Source organism: Chanodichthys erythropterus, chromosome 22 (genome assembly GCF_024489055.1).
Source record: "Chanodichthys erythropterus isolate Z2021 chromosome 22, ASM2448905v1, whole genome shotgun sequence".
Taxonomy (NCBI): domain Eukaryota; kingdom Metazoa; phylum Chordata; class Actinopteri; order Cypriniformes; family Xenocyprididae; genus Chanodichthys; species Chanodichthys erythropterus.
The window spans coordinates 36,385,658-36,402,518 of NC_090242.1; the positions used below are offsets into that span (position 1 = coordinate 36,385,658).

A 16,861-nucleotide genomic window follows, 5' to 3' on the forward strand; every position below is an offset into this window, starting at 1 on the left:
TATGTGATGTGTATATTTATAAAATAAAATAAAATAAACATTTTCACACAGAGACATTTTGTTGTCCAAGTTTGAACAATTCATAACTTTTATTAATCTGATTCTTTTTTATAGTATTACGAGTGTCATCTAAAGCTAATCATGATCCTTTAATAACTATGAATATGATCAGATGTGTGTGTATCTCTTTTGATCCAGACAGACAGATTGTGATCCATTCACAAAACATCTTAAGGCTAAAAGTTGCTCCTAACTTGCTGATTTAGGAGAAACTCCTACTTCGACTCCTACATTATTGCTCTAGAGTATTTCATGAAGCATTTTAGCACTAAAGCTAGCTCCTAAATCTGTGAAATGTTAGGAGCATTCAAGAGGACTCCTGAGTCTCTGAGATATATCCTGATGGATATTACCGCAATCTGCCTCAGCAATCCACACAAACACACTGAGGCGATAGTGACAGAGCCTTGAGCGATGAACATTTTCTTCTTTTACCCGATCTTAGTATGATGAATGAATGAATGAGTGAATAATGCATTTATATAGCTTTCATATGTACTACTGTACACCCAAAGCACTTTACAATCGTATCAGGGGTTTCTCCAGCATTTCAGTGATAAAAGTGTAAATCTTTAAAATGCAAGCAAATGCTCTGCAGTGGTCAAAAAGGATTTAAACAGTGAATTTTGAATTGATCTCCTCATGTAAACTCAGAGGTGCTTAACCACCCACATCTTGATGTTTGTCAGAAACGACAGTAATTCTGTGGGGATTTTTACATGAGTGGTAACAGAAAAACTCCTCATGACATCTTGAGAAACATTTACCAACTGAACAGGGCTCTGATTCTATACAACCATTATCAATTCTATTAGTGGTGTTTCTTACATCATACCAATGTCTGCTCATATTACTGTAATGAACATGAACAGTGTTTTTATGGGCATTTTAAAAATACATAATACAATTTTAATATCCCGTCACTGTTTAAATTGGCCTGTCAATCATCTTGTCACAGTAAAATCCTCCACCTTTCCTACCATATTAGAGAGTAATGCAGCAGCAGTCTTGGGTCTTTCTCTCCTCATGTGTTTGTATAATGATGCATTTAAAGTTTAATCACCAAACAGTTCTTTATAAAAATTCACAATGCTGTTGCAGATTAAATATAATGTGGATAACATTGAATAAATCTCTTTTCATCAGGTTAGATACTGATTATTAATCACTCAAACCCCTTTATCATAACCATCAGACTCACTCATCCACCAGTTTATTTGTTATTGATAACTGAATGTGAATTCATTGACATGTTAATGACCATGAATTAAACTATTAAAACTATGATATAAAATGACTTGACAATTCGTGTCACATTATTGATTCTGAGCAAATGGGACTCGACATCATGTTCCTGTATCTGGAGCATCAGAAGAATGTGCTTTTATCCTCTTACATGAGGAATATCACAACAGATTTGTCACAGAGCCACAATATTCACAGTATATAATAACAGATAGAAAGATAGATTAGGAGACGAGCAACAGCAGACAAATACAGACAGGTTTGTTGTGGTAATTAAGCTGATTTTTGTGGAGTGTCGTTGACGGTCTCAGCAGATATGAGTGAGAGACTCATTTCACAGACAGAGGGAGATTCTGTAGAGAAACATCAGAAACTAACTGTTCTTTCGGTTACCATAAAAACTGAAGGAAGTGTGCGGGTGAATGACTGTGACACACAATGCAGACCCCGCCCAGTTCAGTCCTTTATAAAGACTCTGTCTACTGTTGACACTTTCTAGTGTTCTGCAAGACAGAAGAGATTAATATTGCTTGTTTTTCGTTATATTTCTTGTTTCAATGAAATGGAAATTAGGAGTAAACACGGGACAGAGAGGGATGAAGACACAAACCAGTGAAAGCATGAAGATTGTGAGGATTGTCAGATGGAGCAGCTTTTTTGATTTAAGACCGAACTGTGAGTAAAACAATCACTCATAATTCAAACAGGAAATGTTTGAGGGAATCATATCTCTGTGTTTCTGAATTATATAGCATTAAATCCATATTTTTGTGTTTATTCTGTAAACTGAAGTTGCTCTGATTAATATTGTGTGGGCTCTTCATATATGATAACAGTTCCTCTCATTAAACTGAATGATGGCAGATGTGGCAAACACTATTGACCAGAAACACCCATCGTTTAATACATATATAAAATTAACTAGGATGTCGAGAGATTATCTTCATTTTATTGCTTTTTAAACAACTGAAAGAAATTATTAGAATCAGAATCAGAAAGAGCTTTATTGCCAGGAATGTTGTTTACACATACTAGTAATTTGTCTAAGTGACAGAAGCTCCACAGTGCAACAGAGTGACAGCAACAAGACACATAATAAAAAGAATAAAATAATAATGCACAATATAAATGATTAAATTAGTCCATTAACAAGATTTTTTGATTTTTTTAGATTCAGAATATATTTCATAACTATATTACTGTAGAAATGTAGCAAATTGCTGTCTTATTGAGTTTTGTATGATGTTATTGTTTTGAACATAAGTTTAACAGTTTTGAAAACAGTATGTAAGCGTGTGCAGGTTGGTCTGTACGTACACAGAGTTTTGGCAGTTGTTGTGTCTGAGTGAGAAAAGAATTAATGAAATTTGAGAGATGTAGTCATTGAATGCATTTTGTGCCAAAGCAATGATAATTGATCCTCAGTTTAGCCCACATAGACTTCTGTTGTGCTCACTGTGTGAAGAGTTTTGCAAAAGTGACCTAAGTATTGAGAAATGTGTCCTAGCGTCTGTAAAAAAAAAACTGTAATTTCACATTCAAAATGCACTAAATCTACCAAAACACTTTATTCAGGTCTCAAATCAACTCATTCTTCCAAAACACTAGCAAAATTGACAGCCGACAAACACACTTTGTCACCCACAAAACAATGACCTAAAAATACATTATACATTATGTTTTCTTGTGTAAAACAAGTACACATTTCTGTTTATAATTCACTGCAATATATGTTACTTGAATAAATCAGACATGATGCAGAATTCGTCTACATTTTATGTTGTTTATTTATTTTTATTTTTTTGCACTTTAATTCCAAAATACAAGAATTTGTAACACACCATCCACTGATACAGATACAATTCAATTGTTTTTATAGCATTTAATTTTCAGATTTAAAATATATTTCATTACAATATTACTGTAGGAATGTAGCATATTTCTGTCTTATTGAGTTTTGTATGATGTTATTGTTTTGAACATAAGTTTAACAGTTTTGAAAACAGTATGTAAGCATGTGCAGATTGGTCTGTACGTACACAGAGTTTAGGCAGTTGTTGTGTCTGAGAGAGAAAAGAATTCATGAAATTTGAGAGATGTAGTCACTGAATGCATTTTGTGCCAAAGCAACGATAACTGATCCTCAGTTTAGACTTCTGTTGTGCTCACTGTATGAAGAGTTTTGCAAAAGTGACCCAAGTATTGAGAAATGTGTCCTAGCGTCTGTAAAAAACTGTAAGCCATGTTAAGCGTTTTTCACGTTGAGCATTTTGGAATGTCCCTAAGACTCGCACTAACAAAAAAACACCAAAGGGCTCTCCAAAGGGCTCTCCAAAGGGCTCTCCAAAGGGCTCTCCAAAGGGCTCTCCAAAGGGCTCTCCAAAGGGCTCTCCAAAGGGCTCTCCAAAGGGCTCTCCAAAGGGCTCTCCAAAGGGCTCTCCAAAGGGCTCTCCAAAGGGCTCTCCAAAGGGCTCTCCAAAGGGCTCTCTAAGCGATATCCCAATTCGTCGGTCACTACTGACGTATGTCTCCATTCCCTCTTTCAGGGAACGAGGGTTACATACGTAACCGAGACGTTTTCTATCCAACATGAACATATAGTCAATCAAAGCACAATGACTGTTAAAATACTAACAGTTGATGGCATTATGAAAACTGCATTACTTGTCATGTTTCGGTTCAACCTGCAGAAAATATGAAATTCATAGTTTTTAAAATTCAGTTTCCTTTTACTACGTGAGTTTATATCTCACAATTCTGAGTTTTATTATTGTGAGATAAAAAGTCACAATTACCTTTTTTTATTTTCTATTTATGGCAGAAATAAACTTTCATAGGTTCATCATGTGTAAGGGGGAAACCATAGAGATTCACAATCCAGCACACATTCTTCTTCCTCCCAAATAAGATGAGAAAGATCCATGATTTTGGTATGGGGTAAACTTATATATATTATATGTATAATACATGTTAATTGACTGCATTTTGTGTGAAAACGACATGAATTGTGTTAATGGTATGATCACAACAGACAGATGTTCTGCTAAATGTGTTTAGAGTTTTCAAAATGTGACTAAAGTTTGGACAACAGTATGTTAGCAACTGAAAAAAACTAACACCACGTGGGCCCGGGATGTTCAAAATAGCTCTGTGGCCAATCATGTTTCTCCCTCTCCCTCTTACTGCAACATTGCCTTCCATTAAGTTGAAGACACAAACTCTCCTTTTGCCTTTTATAGTCCTTGCACCTGATTGTTGAGTTCACAGTTAAGCACCCAAGTGTCTGCACACCTGACGGCTGTGTTTGATCAATTGGTTTATAGGGGTGGTATTTTGGTACTTGATATCCTCCTGACTACCAAAAAAAATAGTTTTGTGAATTTAGTATTTTTTTTATGTCATTACATTGTTTAGAGCATAAGAAAAAAATGTAAAAATAAAATGATATTTTATTCATATGTTATGCCATGTCCTCTGTAGTGGACACCTGGACTCAGTTTTTAAAAAATAAAATAAGGCATGAATAGACATGAAAAGGCAAAAACAATGGGATTTTTTAGTAAATTTTTAGGTTTCATGATTTTTATTACTAAACTTTGAATAAAGATTATTCTCAACTATGTTCTGAAATATATAACAGAATGATTTGATATACCATTTTGCTTTTTGCAATATGTGTGTAAAATGGCCATAAATGTATACAATGTATTTTCATGCTGTATAAAATTTGTATGTGTTCTTCGAGCAACATGTTGTAAGGGTGATAGACTGTAGGGTCGCTGACTGACTAAAGAAACATTATCAATGAGAAAACTGTACATTTCTTGTCTATTACCCACTGCATCGTATACCAATGACAGAAATAAGTGCAGTTACAATAGCAAAATATGTGGGAGAGTATTGCTATAGTGTGATGATATTGTATTGCAATAGGGAGCACATTAATGTTACTACTAAATCACAACTAGTTAGCACATCATTTGTAATTGAAAGGGTTTAATGACAATATCTGGTTATGGTTACACTTAAAATAATTACAAAATAGATGTATGAGATGATAAAATCATATACCATTAAACGTACACAGCATGTATGTAAAAAAAAAAAATATATTTTTTCCAAAATACAAGAATTTGTATACACACCATCCACTGATACAGATACAATTCGATTGTTTTTATAGCATTTAATTTTAAGATTTAAAATATATTTTATTAAAATATTACTGTAGGAATGTAGCAAATTGCTGTCTTATTGAGTTTTGTATGATGTTATTGTTTTGAACATAAGTTTAACAGTTTTGAAAACAGTATGTTAGCATGTGCAGATTGGTCTGTACGTACACAGAGATTTGGCAGTTGTTGTGTCTGAGAGAGAAACGAATTGATGAAATTTGAGAGATGTAGTCACTGAATGCATTTTGTGCCAAAGCAATGATAACTGATCCTCAGTTTAGCCCACATAGACTTCTGTTGTGCTCACTGTGTGAAGAGTTTTGCAAAAGTGACCCAAGTATTGAGAAATGTGTCCTAGTGTCTGTAAAAAACTGTAATCGTACCCAGCATGTACGTAAAAAGTTACCTGAGAGATAGAGTGTGAAAGAGAGAGAGAGAGAGAGAGAGAGAGAGAGAGAGAGAGAGAGAGAGAGAGAGAGAGAGAGAGAGAGAGAGAGAGAGAGAGAGAGAGAGAGAGAGAGAGAGAGAGAGAGAGAGAGAGAGAGACCAAGGAAAGAGTCAGAGAATAAAAGAGTCAGAGCAACAGTTACAATCTTCTTTTATCCCTTCCTTGACCATGTGACTAAAACCCAAACGTGAGACATTCAAACTGACCAATCAGAAGATTAAAACTTACCCCAAAGGTGTGACCATTCGTAGACCCCTGATGTACACACAGGGCTTGATCACTATCAACTCTTTCTCTTCCAAATGATCCTTATAGCAGGAGAGAGGGGGTTAAAACAGTGAAGCAAATGTCTTTGTTCATTTTAAAATATCTTACAAATTAATGAAAAAGTGTAATAATGGGAGAAATAATTGGCAAGATTTTCATAATATTTAATATTTTTCATAGGAATATGGATATATAATTTCTTTCCCTATTCACTTGTGTCTCCCAGAATGCCTGATAAACATGATTTCAGTCCTGGTGTCCTCTAAAGTGGACATGTATAAAATCAATGTCCTGTTTCGTAACAGAAAGTCACCCCATAACATTTTCCTGAGGTGTTGATTTATGAAAAACAATTTGAAAATTAGTCAGATGTAAAATATAACAAATATTATCATATTTCCATAAGGGCGTTAAATTTGGTCACTAAAAAACAAACATCTGGAAACAGCAGATGAAACTGGCAGATGCAAAATGTAAATGTAGCTGCACAAAAGGTAACCTGTGTCATCACCATATTTAACCTGAAGATAATCAGCCGTGTGTTTCTTCATTCACAGTCTCTGTTGATCCACACAGTTCTGAAGAGTGTCGATCTGAAGCATCAGAGACGATCGAACATGAGCTGAGATCATGAAGAAATGATGTAATGTCTGAAACTACATTCATGAATGTAAGATGATTTCTGAAATCATGTACTGACAGTTCTGATGATCAGCTGATACATGCTTTCTTTAATATTTATTTCATATATTGTTGAAGATGAAATGTGTGATTCATGTGTCTCTTTTTAAAGCACAATGAAGTGTCTTCTGGACTCTGAAGATCCTGACAGCAGCTTTATTCAGAACAGATCATCATGAAATAAGATGAACTTAAATCTTCCCTGAGAACAAACCAGCGGGAGAAATGAATGTTGGATAAACTGTGTCAGTATAATCTAAATTAGGCTTTGTGGGGGAAAACAAAATGTACAGGAATAAATGTAAATAGTGTATAAATGCTATCATATTTGAGCCCGATCACACGAAAATGCGTATCAGTAGTACGAGTGTGTAATCTCGCAGAATATATGGTATATATGGTGCTTATGGTACGTAGTTTTTCGCGTGCATATGATACGCACTTTATGGTGTATTATACGTACGAACCACACCCCACCCCCCCAAAAAAATGACTGTTGTGGCAAAAATCAACCGACTCTCACTGCATAAGAGACAAACACGTCCAATTGTCTTTCAAAGTTTTATTTCTTGCAAGAAAAGCGAACAGAAACACAAGTAGCTGCAGAGTGTAAGACCAAGAACGAAAGCTTCCTCTCACTTTATATCTCTAACCTCAAAGGCTGAAGCCTCTTTCCTTTTACCATATTAGGAACATGTTTACCACTTCAGTGTTTTTCCACTTGTCACCCTAAAAAATACATGCTTAAGTACTTCTGAGAAGAACAAAATCATTTAACCATAAACATGTAAGTAAAATCATATGCAAATTATACAGAAACTCAATTTCCTCACAATGACACCTGCAGATATTTGAATAATCTGTCATTTAGAGTTCTCCATTTAAGGTTCTTTGTCTATATCTACTTTTTCATTTCTGTGAAACATTTACTGTAACAGCACTTCAGTAGAAACTGAATTAAACAATAAAGTCCGTCCTGGAGATGCAGACACACTATTTTAAATAAAATACATAAATGATCACGTGTTTGAGCATTAACTCTTTCTGAACTCATTTTCTCCACGGTTCATTCATGTTCTGTTACACGCATCATGACCTTTAGTTTGAACACTGATGCAAACACTGCCTTTCTTTATTGTGCTTCAATTAATAAATATTGTATTCAGTTAGCTTCTTGTGTGGGGTCTCATTCTTTCAAGTTCCCAGCAACAACTTCATGACGTTACTTGAATGAGTTTTGGGTCGGGTAAAACATTTTTGGCGATTACTTTTGTTTGAGGAAGCATGATTATCGTGTTCAGGCTTATAAATAGTTAGAAGACAGAACTGTTGTGCGCTGACATAGAAGTGGTTCATTGGCTTGTAATCATGAGAGCCACTTTAAATGCTGAACAGGACTTTTGTCAAATGGCGCCATGTAGAACAATAAGAGTTTAATGAAAACTTTACTTACAGAATGTTTCAGTAACACAACATCAATATATCCTAATTATTTGACTATAAATAAAAAGCAGTTCATATATGAATATAGCCTTTTTATTGAAGTTTGTGACAATTTCAGTATAACTGACTTCACAAACACCTACTGTCGAGCCTTTAGTCAGTTTATTCGTTCAGAGACCCCCCACACTGTAAAAAATGACCGTGATTTTAACAATAAAAGACTGTAAAAATGCTGCGGTGAAAAACTGTTGATTGGTTTACAGAAAGTTTCCGTACTATATACGGTGAATAACTGTAATAGATCTAACGGTACATTTAATGTAATTTTACGGTAAAATACCATTAAATTCACAGTTTTTGGAAGTGAAAAACAACAATTCATTGTAAAATTTACAGTGAAAAACCGTAAATTGACATTCCCACAATTCCCTGCGTGACACTTCACATTTGATATATTTTCGTTGAAATAACTCTGTTTCTTCTTAGTTTTTCTCATTTTTCTAATCACTTATGTACATTAGGGTTTTATGTGACATCTAATGTTGTTAAATTGGACCCCTCCTCTTCTCCATTCACACTACATCACTTGGTCCCATCATTCAGGCACATGGTTTCTCCTACCATTGCTATGCTGATGACACACAACTCTTCCTTTCATTCCAACCAGGTGATCCCACAGTAGCTGCTCGAATCTCAAGCTGTCTGGCGGACATCTCGGCATGGATGAAAGATCATCATCTACAGCTCAACCTGGCTAAGACTGAGCTTCTCGTCTTCCCTGCCAATCCGACTCTAAAATCACGATTTCAGCATCCAGCTAGGCACATCCTCAATTACCCCATCAAATTCGGCCAGAAATCTTGGAGTAATCCTTGATGATCAACTGACCTTCAAAGACCACATTGCAAAGACAGCTCGGTCATGCAGATTTGCACTATACAACATCAGGAAAATCAGGCCCTTTCTAACAGAACATGCAACACAACTTCTGGTCCAGGCTCTGGTCATTTCTAGGCTTGATTACTGCAATGCACTTCTGGCTGGACTGCCATCATGCACAATCAAGCCTCTACAAATGATTCAGAACGCAGCAGCACGTCTCGTCTTCAACGAGCCCAAAAGAGCCCACGTCACGCCTCTCTTCATCTCTCTTCACTGGCTACCACTGGCTGCTCGCATCAAATTCAAGGCGCTGACGCTTGCTTACAGATCTACCACAGGCTCAGCACCTCCTACTTCCACTCACTCTTACGAGTCTACACTCCTACCAGAAACCTGCATTCATTAAAGGAGCGAAGGCTTGTGGTACCATCACAGAGAGGCACAAAATCACTTTCCAGAACATTCTCGTTCACTGTCCCTTGCTGGTGGAACGATCTTCCTGCCTCCATCCGAAATGCAGAATCCCTGGCAATATTCAAAAGACAGCTGAAAACCCATCTCTTTCGTGAGCACTTAACCTCATCTTAAAAAAAAAAAAAAAAAAAAAAAAACTTCTTATTCCTATCCTTTCACTTCCTCTAATCCCTCTCTACTGTAGCTTATGATGATCTGAGCACTGCCTATAACTTGTATTATGAGCACTTCTTGTCTATTTGCTTCGTCATGACGACTCGCTTGTAGTATTCCTCACTTGTAAGTCACTTTGGATAAAAGCGTCTGCCAAATGAATAAATGTAAATGTAATGTAAATGTAAATTAATGTTTATTGCATTTTTAAAATTTCATGCATGTTACCATGACGGTGTTTAGTGTGTGTGTGAATGACACTGTGTGCACTTTCTTTATGTTAGTATTGTCCTCCACAGCTTGTGATGAACTTTGATTCATCATGTGACTCATCACCACTGTGTTTGGTGACTGTCAGTGTATTATAAAGGTACAAAACAGATATTAGTACTTCATTAGGTTGGTAAATTAACATTATATCAGTTAATGAAATACGGTATTTTACCGTAAATTTAACAGATTTAAAATGTAAAATTCACATGTAACTCCGTAAGTATGTTTACCGTTTGATGTCATTTTTACAGTATTGTTCTGGTAACCACAGCTCTGAGCTGCAGGTATTTTTCCGTAGAAACAACAGGATTTTTTTTTTACAGTGAATGTCCTCTCACATCCTACAACTGTATTCTTTCACATCATTCAAACTAACTACCGATTCAAGCATCAAACAAGAGTGTTTCAAATCAAGACACTGAGTGTGTGTTTATTCAAAATGTTGCACATTAAAGCTTCAGCAATTTTGAGTGTGAATCATGCATTTCTATGTAGGCTAGAAATCACTTCTGAAACTGCAGAGTGCAATTGGTCATTGGTCCTCTCGCATGAAAAACAAAACTTATAATACTTTCAGAATTTTAATATAAAGCGTGCAAAGAGAGTCAGTGTGAGATATAGGAGTATTGAGTAGCTATACATTTGAATATTGTATTTTTTTATATAGTTTACCAAATAAAACACTATGCTTTGAAATCGTAATTGTAGTGCATTGCTTTGTTTTAAACTCCAAACATCTTACTTAAACATTCTTCATTAACAGTTATCCAGTTATTTGTAATATGCTGTGTCATTAAAAAAAAAAAAAAAAATTAAAAAAATTAAAAGTAGTTTCAATGTAGCTAGCTACTGTTTGATAGTAACTTGTAGGGTAGCTTGACTGTAGTTTAACTACTTTAATTCATGAGTAGCTTGTAGCTTATTAAACTTTTCAGGGTAGCTTCCCCAACACTGGGTATTTCCCTCTCTTCAGCTCATCACGAGGTTATTCTGAAGCTTAGGTTTTTTTTGTGTGTGTCTAAACAAGTTTGCTAAATGTTCTGACACTTTTAATCCAAATATTGTCATAACTGAATGTCATTCACAATGTGAAGTATTCTTTTATTTGTCAGACTCTTATTATGATAATAATAATAACTCATTTTGATAAATGTGACCTGTGAGTTGGTGTATTTTTCTCTCCTTATGAATTTGCTCCAGCACTATGTAAAAGTGTCTTTAATGACACATTAATATTTCATAACATTAAATGGTGGACATTTTAAACAGATTAAGGATCCATTAGTTAATATATTAACAAATTTTGGTAATTTTGGTTTTTAGCTTGCATATTACTAGAATATTATGTTTATTAGTACTTATAAAGCACATATTAATAGCTTATTCATCTAAAATAAATCTGTTTTAAATGTAACTACTATCCCTCAGGAGAGAACAGAAAGACAAAGCTCTTTACCGGTCACGGATGCACCGAACCCAGCACATTTCATCCTCCTCGACGAGTCAGACATCACGTCCCACAGCTGTAGAAATAGGAACGATGCTATCAGAGCTTTCATTCAGCTCCCTCGAGAACTAAATGCACACGCTCCTCAAAGTGCACAGACGCATGCTTCATGAAAACGCTTGGCAGAGTGTTTCATCATGATATTCACGTTCACAAACAAACGGATCCTGAACACAAAAGAAAGCTGATGACATCTAACACAGGTGACCTGTTACCCTCACGGCCGCACCAGTAGTGTCATCATGAATCGTCTCATTTGAACAAGAGCTTCAGACACCGGTCATGCTGGAGGTGTTCCCCAAAGTGTCCTCTAGAGGGCGCAGTGCCAGTTCTCATTCAAAACACGGATCAGTTCTAACTCTCACTCCATTTAAGAACAGAACAGAGAATTCTCTGCCTCTCTGGCTGACTATCACAGGCTTTAATACTGACAAACAAAACATTTAAAACAGTAACATGAGTGAATGTATGATCTGAATCTGGAGCATCAGTCCAGCTGCTGCATTTAAATGATGATAACCAGTTTTGTTTCGAATCAGACTCCTGACGCAGACACACATAAAATCACATTTATATATTTGTAATTTATCAACATCACATACTTCAACATCTTTATTAAGATCTATTGTGAATGTTTCAATATCAGATGTTGTAATAACACTGATATTAACTTTAATTAAACTCTGTGTGATTGAACAGATTCAGATGGAGAAGAGAAAGAAAATCACACATCCAGAAAACTGCTGGAGCCTCAGAAATCACAGAGCAGCAGAAAACAAGAAAACCAAGAGAGAAATGGAAACACAAACCAGTGACTCACAGGAGAGAAGAGGACAGAGACACAAGAGATGTGAGAGTCTGGATGGAGTAAAGCCACACTGAGTCATTACTGAACTTCAATCATGATATTTTAGTTTCACTGTTAGATTTACTGTCATTTTCTCCTCACATTCAGATTGACTTTCTGAATTCATTTACAGATTGTTTAATTGACAGAACGGTTATTGATCAAGAACATTATAAATGTGTTAATTAAAGTAATGTATCTGAGGATAATCTGATATATATATTTGTGATTTCTAGTGTCATGTGATCCAGATCAGCTTGTAAAGATTGATTCTGATGTCAAAAGTGAGGAGAGATTCTCTCATCAAAACCTTCATCATTGACATCCATCAGCAACTGAAGACCTGATCATCATCATCATCATCTTCATCATGGTCTGTTCTCTCCTGTCGTCTGGAATCTTCTACAGACTTTAATGAATCTCTGTGTGAGTGATTGTACTGTATATCAGACATTCAGACTCTCTCTCACTACAAACACTCAGTGTGTTCAGTTCACTGGAGCAGCAGGAGTTTGATCGTCTGAGAAACTCCTCACAGAAACATCTCCACTCCAGACTTTCTTACTGCAAAACATCAGCAACTTTATGTTTGGATGTTGCTTTTAATGTATCAAGTTTTTTCTGCTAGACTGACTTGAGACAATCACCTGAGCTGTAAATGCCACATGACTCACTCTAGAGCTGCTGGGAAATGACATCATGTCATCACTGATTGGTTGATGACAAGAACAGTTTCAAAGCTTCATTACTGACAGCAGACAGACATATATCGGATTTTAAATTTTCTTTTAAAACTATCAACATCTGTTTATGAATAAAAGTGTGTAGTGTGAATCCAGTTAAGTGTCTCCCTCTACTGGAGATCATCAGAGTTACAGATCTACACTGACATGAAAAGACACACACAGATCTTCATGAATTGTGTGTGCGTGTGCGTGTGCGTGTGCGTGTGTGTTGGTGGAGCTCATGTTTGATGATCTGACAGAATCATGTTTATTCTCAGATTGATTCATTCTTCATCATCATCACACTAATCCACACAGAAGATCTGATTCTGAACATCACTTTCTTTAAACTACAAACACTGAATGAAGTGAAGAATTCATGTTCTTACCAGAGATTTCTGGATTCATCTGATGATGATGATTCATATCAAATCTCCATCATCTCCAAACTGTATAATCATAAAATCAAGGATTAGTGATGAATGCTTTACACTGAGTTTCACATAATACATTTTTCTAATAATCATTTTTTTTCTGTTTAGAAGATTAAAGATTAAGTGTAGTTTCAGATTCAGCTTCAGTGTAAATAATATTTCACTCATTAACAAAAACATCTTCTGTGAGGATGAGGTAAATCACCTTGTGATGATCTGTGATGATGTGAAAGTTTTTTCTGATTGTTTATGAGTCTCAAACATAATTTCCCTGTGAGAGAGGAATCATTTTGTTTCTCAGATCTGGTCAGATCTACAGGTTTGTTTCATCGTCTCTTCATGCTAAACTCCAGCAGCTGCACAGTTAAACGTCTCTCATAACCAGACCTGATTTCCATCAGCAGATCGTTAGTGACTTCTACAGACACAAGCTCAACACTGAACACTGAAAACTGGTGTGATTTTGAGTCAGAGCTGAGTTTCAGTATGTCAAAGCAATAAATAAATCAGCATATCATCATCTCAAGAATTAGATGGTTTGTTTCCAGTCATGACTCAGAGAAACTTGTTCATGTTTAATCTCCAGCAGGGTGGATTATTGTAATGGACTCCAGAAACACCATCAGACATCTGCAGCTCATACAGAACACTGAACAGAAGCAGAAAACATGATCATATCACACCAGTCCTCAGGTCCTTACACTGACTTCATTAGAGCTGATGTTAAAGTACCGTTACATGTTTATTAATAATAGTCTCAAAACATTACAGAAATGCTCTGAATATAAACTATAAAACACATCACTCAGGCTCAAAACTGCATTGAAAATCTTGTGCCAAATATAAATCAGTTATACTCTGGATGAACTTATTCATTGGGGAAACTACACAAGAGAATTTATAGCCTGGATCTCATGAATAAAGGATGAAGCTATGAATTGTTCTTGTGTTCAGATACATTAAGTTTTAATAAACTTTAATTGAAGTAAAATATTAAATAATTAAGCAGCTGCAATATAATGCAATATTAATATTGTTAAACTTTATTGTAAATTTTTTATAATGCCTTCAATTCTATTGAATGCAAGTTACATTTTGAATGTCTCCCTTATCTAAAGGTAATCTGAGTAACTTTTGGCCCTCTAGTGATTAAAAATGAAACATGTATTTTGCAGAAGAACATTGTTCTGGTTGTGCTTATAGGCTCTGTGCAGATGAATATTATCATACTGATCATAAAACATTCACTACTAAGGTTCAGAGATATAAGCAGATGGAAAGGATACAGGGTTTCCTTGAAAATAAACTCCACCATATGTGGAAACTAATTTCACACACTTTTAACCAGAGCACCAACATTAGTCTAACAGGTTCACTCAAGCATAACCAGCATTAATCCTGCTGATCTGAGGTCAGTTAGCGCGGTAAACGCAGTCAGTCGGTCAGCAGACAGTCAGATGGAGGGCTGTGAGTGTGAGAGCTGAACCCGTGACGGTCATGAGAACTTCTCAAGGGCTTTCAGAGCCGCTCTGAACCTCAGCAGATCCACAGCAGACGCTCTCACAATCACATCACACACTGCAGGTAAGATCCGACTCTCTTCCACTAACTCATTTACTCTAGATCAGCTGCAGAGATCATGACACGTGTGTGTTATACTGTAGATTAGTGTGCAAACACAAGAAATTTATGTTTGTACCTGGAAAAATTACTAGAATAAAAAAAAAAAAAAAGTTCAGGTTATAATTTACCCTAAAATCAAAAGAAATTATTAATAATAAAAAAGGTTATTTTGCATCGTGACATTATTTAACACCATAAATTATTGTTTGTAATGTTACAATTTATTTTAAAATAATTTTTAAAAATTGTTATTTTTTTATAATCAAACATGTACTTGTTTTTTTTAGTGTAAAAAGCTACTATATTACAATGAGAATGAGAGAGAGAAAAAAAAAAGAAAAAAAAAAAACGGGAAAAAAAATTGCAATAAAACATCCAGACATTAGAATGATGTTAAAAATATCTTAAATAAATTACACTTTAATTTTATTGTACTATAATAATTACAGAGTTCTAATTAACTACACATACTTACTATAGAATTAAAGTTTGATTTGGGGTTAGTTACTTGTAATTATACATAATTTACTGTTAATACTACAGTAAGTGCATGTAGTAACTTGTAACTGTGTCACAAAAAAAATATATATGTTAATGTTATGGAAAACATGCTTAATTTTCATTCAGTTTTAGGGGGGTTTGGTCTGGTCGTGTTTTCCTGAGATTGATCTCTGTGTTCATGAATATCTCACTGTATATACTGTGATGAAGAACGACTGCAGTGTTCCTCATATCTCAGAGCTGTTCTTGTTGTTTTCAGTGTTTGGCGATCATGTCTTACGGCGGATCAGGTTCAGCGTCTAGAGGAGAATTCAGTGTTCATTTCTCCAGCAGACGAGGAACAGGATTCATCCGAGCTGAAGAGTGAGTGAAGAAGATTCACAAACACCTGCTTCAAACCACAGATACACTCCATCTAACATTGTGTCAAAAGCAGAAGAAAGGTCTAACAGAATTAAAGGTCAGAATTAAAATGCTAATGAGTCAGTTGACAAAAGGAGGTCATTGACAACCTTGAAAAGTGCTGTGGTAAGTGAGATGACAGGTGCACAGTTTTTAAGTAGAGCAGTAAGAGCAGGATCAAGACAACAGAAAGATGCATTTGATTTCTTGATTAGCTCAGAGATAAAAGCAGGGGTTGGAGGGTTAAAGTCAGTAAAAGTACCAGGTACAAAATCAGAGGGGAAGTCATGTGAGGGGAGAAAATGGTCTTCAGACAAGGCTCAACAAAAACAACACACAAACATTAATTTAAAACTGGAATGAAGGTCTTCCTAACTTAGCCTTTTTAATCAAGGGTACTTTGTACCGTCTACCTGATGGAAGTACTGGAAAGTAGGCAATAAGATGCACATTCAAACTGGTTTTCCTGTGAAGGTGTTCAAGGCGGCGACCAGTAGTTTTCTGCTTTGACACAATCTGCATTGTAAAAAGCACTGTTGAAATAACGGTGACTTGACTTGACTAGGGGAAAACCCATTTCACTACATGCATCACATGTGTCTGTGATAAATAAAGCACTTTGAACCTTGAGTGTAATACCGTGTGTCTTTTACCACATGCTGGTTTCACTCGTGTGTCTGTGTAATACGATTAAAAAAAAAAAAAAAAAAAAAGCTTCTCA

General features: G+C 35.5%; 1 long non-coding RNA gene across 1 annotated transcript; it reads left to right on the forward strand.

Annotated features, from left to right (window-relative positions):
* Nucleotides 1-1,786: 1,786 nt before the first annotated feature.
* On the forward strand, nt 1,787-9,837 carry LOC137013072 (uncharacterized). Its single transcript, XR_010893649.1, has 3 exons — nt 1,787-1,980; nt 6,753-6,865; nt 6,989-9,837. It is a non-coding gene; the product is annotated as an uncharacterized lncRNA (long non-coding RNA).
* Nucleotides 9,838-16,861: the final 7,024 nt, after the last annotated feature.